This window comes from Amblyomma maculatum, chromosome 10, assembly GCF_055883805.1.
Source record: "Amblyomma maculatum isolate TAMU_Amacu chromosome 10, ASM5588380v1, whole genome shotgun sequence".
NCBI classification, from domain to species: Eukaryota; Metazoa; Arthropoda; class Arachnida; order Ixodida; family Ixodidae; genus Amblyomma; species Amblyomma maculatum.
Window position 1 is genome coordinate 144,210,967 of NC_139353.1, and position 6,000 is coordinate 144,216,966.

Sequence of the window (6,000 nt, forward strand, 5' to 3'; positions counted from 1 at the left end):
TGTCATTGCCTTTAATGCCCACGTGACTCGGGACCCAGCAGAATTTTACGTTGTATCCTCGAGCTATGGCTGTTGTTATATTGTGTATTATGTTTCCGAGTAAAGGAGCAGCTGCATTTCTGGAATTTAGAGCTGTGAGAACACTTAGAGAGTCTGTAAATATAATGCTGTTTATGACATTCTCTTTTAATATTTTCTCTACGGCAACAGAAATGGCATAGGATTCAGCAGTGAAAATAGACGCACAGTGTGGAAGTCTTATGATTTCCACAGAATCTCCTTGCACAACTGCACTTCCAGTGTACTCAGCAGTTTTAGATCCATCGGTATAAAAGTCTGTGAAGTTTTTGTACTTTTCCTGCAAATTTAGGAATTCCTGAATAATGTGCTCTTGTGGGGTTTTGGTTTTTGGAAACTGTGTGAGAGTGAGGTCACAGATTTCAGGAAGACTGTACCATGGAGGTAGAGGGCTGTTGTTTTGTGCGACATCAGGCAAGGTGTCCAGGACCTGCAACTCACTGCACATGCTTTCGAATCGCATGATCAGTGGCCTTGTTGCTTTGGGTTTATTTGTGAAAATTAATCGAGAGGGGCAAGTTGTGACAACTGGATAACAGAGGTGTTTTTTCTGTGACCTTATTCTTAGAATGTAAGCACACGTGAGGGCTATTCGTCTGTCTTCCAGTGAAGGCTCATTTGTTTCTACATACAGGCTGCTTATAGGGGATGTTCTGTATGCACCGCATGCAAGGCGCAGACCTAAGTTATGTACAGGGTCCAGTTTTTTTAGATATGAAGGCCTAGCTGAACCGTACACTATACTCCCATAGTCCACGCGGGAGCGTACAACAGAACGGTATACATGTAAAAGACATGCCCTGTCGGAACCCCAATGTTTCCGCGAAAGAACTTTCAGTATGTTAAGAGATTTTGAGGCTTTCTTTTTTAGTGTGTTTATGTGAGGTAGAAATGTGAGTTTTTTATCGAAAGTAATGCCTAGGAATTTGTGCTCTTCTTTAACTGGTAATTCGGTTCTATTTAAGTGCAAGACAGGGTTGTTCTGAATACCCCGTTTGAGTGAAAACATAACTGCCACCGTCTTTTGGGGGGAAAACTGAAACCCATTTTTGTCGGCCCATGCCACTAGTTTATTTATTGTTATTTGTATTTGTCTCTCACACGTTGATATATTGGAAGAGGTGCAGGCTATCTGGAGGTCATCTACGTAGAGTGAACACATAATGGAATTTGGGATTTCATTGGTAATGGAATTGATTTTTACAACAAAAAGCGTTGTGCTTAGAATGCACCCCTGAGGTACCCCATTCTCCTGAATGAAGCTTGTCGACAAGGTGGTACCGAGGCGCACTTGGAATGAACGATGTGAAAGAAAGTCTTTTAAAACACTGAGCATTCGACCACGGATGCCCAAAGCTGCTAGATCACGTAGGATGCCGAATCTCCAAGTTGTATCATATGCTTTTTCTAGATCGAAGAAAACAGCGAGACAATGCTGTCTATGTATAAACGCCTCGCGGACAGTGTTTTCGAGGCGTACTAGGTGGTCCGTAGTTGAGCATCCTTTCTTAAAACCGCACTGATGAATATTAAGAAGTTTACTTGATTCTAAAATATAGGTTAATCTAGTGTTTAAAATACTTTCAAAAGATTTTGCTAAACAACTAGTTAGGGCTATAGGCCTGTAACTCCCAGGACAGGTCGGCGGCTTGCCGGGTTTTAGGAACGGCACAATTATGGCTCTTTTCCAAGTCTCCGGTATTTTAGCTAGTACCCAGATTTTGTTAAAAAACTTTAGAAGCGCTTCTACAGATGCTTCTGATAGATGGGCGAGCATCTCATAATGAATCTCATCAGGACCAGGTGCAGTTTTTTTACCGCAAGCGAGAACATCTTTCAGTTCTTGCAGCGTAATCAGCCTATTGTAAGGTGTGTTCGTGCTGCCCCTCGTAGGAAGTCTATATTTTTCAATCCTGTCCTTGTACTTTAAGAATGTTTTTGTATAGTGTGCAGAACTCGAAATTTTGTGGAAATGCACACCTAATATATTAGCTTGTTCTTCGATGCTTGTCTGTGTATTAGGAGCTGTGAGGATTGGAATTGTGAATGGGGAGAAGCTGCCATTTAGTTTATGAATTTGTTCCCACATTTTTTTTGATGTTGTGGAGCTGTTTATAGATGTAACATACTTCTGCCATGATTTTTTTTCGGCATTACGACGAATATATCGAGCTTTGGCTCTTGCTTTTTTAAAAACTGTCAGATTTTCATATGTTGGGTATCTCCGAAAAATACCCCAGGCTTTATTTTGTTCTTTTTTGGCTTCTTTACAGTCCTGTGTCCACCAGACTTTGTGGTTTTGGTGCACTACTCCTGTGGATTGGGGAATGGATAGACGTGCTGCCGCAAGAATGCATGCTGTAAATATTTCATTCATTTTGTCTATATCAATTTTCTCTGAATAAATTTCATTTAGACTGGCTTCTTGCCTGAACAAAGACCAGTCAGCTAAATGCAGTTTCCACCGCCTGGGTTTTGTCGGGATGACTGATGGTGAGGATGATAAGCTGATCATGACAGGAAGATGGTCGCTTCCGTACGGATTATTTAAAACTTCCCATTTAAAATCTGTAAAAATAGAAGGTGAACTAAAAGACAGATCTAAACAACTCGCTTTGCCTGTGGCTGGGGAGTAGTATGTTGGATTGCCAGAGTTTAGGAGACACACATTGCTGCATAAAATAAAATCTTCTATAAGCTGACCACGAGTATCTGTTTGCTCGCTGCCCCAAAGACACGAATGAGCATTAAAATCACCAACTAAAAGATACGGCTCGGGAAGCTGTTGTAAAAGGTCTTCTAAATCATCTAGTGTTATCTTCATGTGTGGTTGGAGGTATACTGAACATACTGTGATGGTTTTATGTGTTAATAATGTGGCTGCTACCGCTTCAAGTCTGGTATTAAGAGTCAGCTCCTGAGCAGCGATTCCAGTTTTCACGACGATGGCTACACCACCCGAGAGTCTGCTGGACAGCTCCCGGTCCCGGCGGATGATTTTATAATTTTTAAGGAAATTTTTGTTCTGAGGACCTAAGTTGGTTTCCTGGAGACACAAAGCCAATGGGGAGAATGTAGCCAGGATGTCCTTTATGTCGCTGTAATTATTTAGTAGTCCTCTACAATTCCAATGTATTATACAAGCCATCTTATTTTATGAAAAATGTGAAAAACTAGCTTAGGTTTTTTTTTGGCCCAACGACTCGGGGCCTGTCTTTTTTTTGACGGTCTAAGCTGTGCCGTCGTCCGTCTGACGTCGAAGGCACAGCCCTACCGGGGCTCGTGTCCATTGCCTCCTCTTCAGAGGCAGCGGAGGAGCGCGCCCCAGATAAGTGTTCTTTCGTGTTAGGCCTCGCCTCATGAGGAGAGACCTTCAGGTTTGTCAACCCGGAGGGCTGCATAGCCTTCTTTTGAGATGGAGGTGGGGGAGCAGCATGAGCCACTTCCACCTGGGGCGCGGGTAGCCCTGCCCGAGGCTCACTCTGTGTGGCCTGGGCAGGTGCTATATGTTGGTGTGGCACCCCGCGCTGTTGTGCCATACCAGAATAACTTGGTTTTGCAGTGAACTGAAAAGCAGGAGTAGTGGCCAGTTTTTGTCGCGCTTCTTTATATGACAAGTTTTCTTTTGTTTTGATAGTGATTACTTCTTTTTCAGTTTTCCACGTGGGGCAAGACCTTGAATAAGCAGGGTGTTCTCCTTCACAGTTAGCACACTGCAATGTGGTTTCGGTGCATTCATCAGTTGAGTGTTCTTTTGAAGCGCATTTCGCACAAGTTCGGCGACCGCGACAACTCTGTGAGCCGTGGCCGAATTTCTGGCAGTTAAAGCATCGTCTAGGGTTCGGTATATAATGTCTTACACTTATCTTCAGGTAGCCTACTTCAATGGTGTCAGGGAGAGCACTGGAAGCAAATGTAAGGACAATGTGCTTTGTCGGGATTTCTTTGTTTTCTTTTCTTATCTTAATCCTCTGGACATTTACAACGTTCTGATCAGCAAGTCCTTCTAACAGTTCTTTTTCTGTCAAGTGTATGAAATCATTTTCTGAAATCACACCTCGGACAGTGTTCAGTGATCGATGAGCAGTGATCGAGACAGGTATGTCCCCGATACACTCAATGTTGGACAGTTTCAAGTATTGCATGTAGTCTTTCAATTCAAGCAGTAGGTCTCCACTTGCCAGTTTTTTCACCTTGTAACCTGTACCTAGTGCACTTGTCAGTGATTTCTCAACTATGAATGGGGAGATAATTCTCGCTGATTTTTGCTCTTCTTCACTATGTATCACATAGTACTTTGGGAAAACTTCTTTGTTTTTTTGAAAAAATTCATGGGTTACATCGGTCCGCCCTCTTTTGAGAGGGCGATCAGTTCCAGAAAGAGAAGCAGCCATAAAATGTGATATTTTTCGGCCAAAGTGGCAGCCACCCACCATGGAGCCCAACAAGGGGACGGGAAAGGAGCTTGTACAAAGAGTCCTGGCCACGTCAGCTGTACACTCTGACTATAACCAAATACGGCGTAACGCAGGGTGGTTAGCCACACAAGGTTAACCCTCGCCGCCAGGAAAAAGGAAAAAGCGAGAAGGGAGGAGAAGACAGGAAAGTTCTGAGAAAGAGGATAGGAAAGTGAAAGATGGAGGGGAGGATAGGAAAAGGCGACTGCCGATTTCCCCCGGGTGGGTCAGCCCGAAGGTGCCGTCTATGGGAAGCGTGGGCCAAAGTGGTGTGTTGCCTCCACCGAGGGGCCTTAAGGGTCCAAACACTCGGCATTGGCTCAACCACCAGGATCCCCTTTTCCCCAGACACGACGATGCCACGCACGGCTAAGCGTGGGTGCTCGGGGTCCGTGGTGTCGCACAAAACACACAAACACCTGCTTTAACAGGTGCCCCCTGCGGGGAAATGAGCAATAATGATGAAGCAAAAACAAACTGTTAAATTAATGATCTCAATACACTCATTTTGCATCGAATGAAGTGCTGGTTCCAAATGAGCAATAATGATGAAGCAAAAACAAACTGTTAAATTAATGATCTCAATACACTCATTTTGCATCGAAGCATATACATCAGCTTGCAAGTACATAGTAAAACCTTGCACAAGAATTACCTTTCTTACGGCAACAAGTCATCCTAAAAAGTACAAATACTACGCCAGACACAAAATCAAAATGTTCACAGATTTCGCTTGCACAGCAATGATTGCAGTACACAAGCAAGAACTTGCACACAACTCTCAATCACAGCTACACAGCAAGTAGACATACTGAACCTGTGTATGCCAACTAGCAACTAACCGCCGCATTTGCAAATTCTTCTTTGATTTTATATAGAAGATGAAAGTAACCATGAGAAAACATGGTGTGAACAGAATTAAACATCATATTTCAAATATAAATGACTATCATCAAGTCGGTAGTTTGCCCAAATTAACCACACGCGAACCTGCTAGACAGCAACACATCAATCAGTGCGTGTGTCCTGACATCCAGAAAGTGTAGCAGGAAGGATTTAACATGCAGGCACATGAACTTCATAGGATCAGGTAGCAGAACCTATACAGAGTCACACTCATGAATTCTAGCTCGTACAAATGACAAGAAAAAAAGCGTCGGGGACACCAAAACAAATGAAGCATAGGACGACTCGCACCAAAACGCAGACAGACAAGATGCGTCTACCTCCACAGTAGAGGGGCACATTGTTTGGCAGTGGTTTTGACACTCGCATTTCTAGACGTTAAATCCAAAGCCTCGACAGCTTTCCCTTCTTTCTATTTAGGTTTTCAGTACAAGGGGAGAAGGATGCCGCCAATAGAAAGTAACAAAAAAAAAAGGTAAAGGAAGCCCAGGGTCAGTGTAAACATGGTTCAGCAGTCCAAATCTCAGTCCTCCTTTCTTTAGACACAGCAGCGCACAAA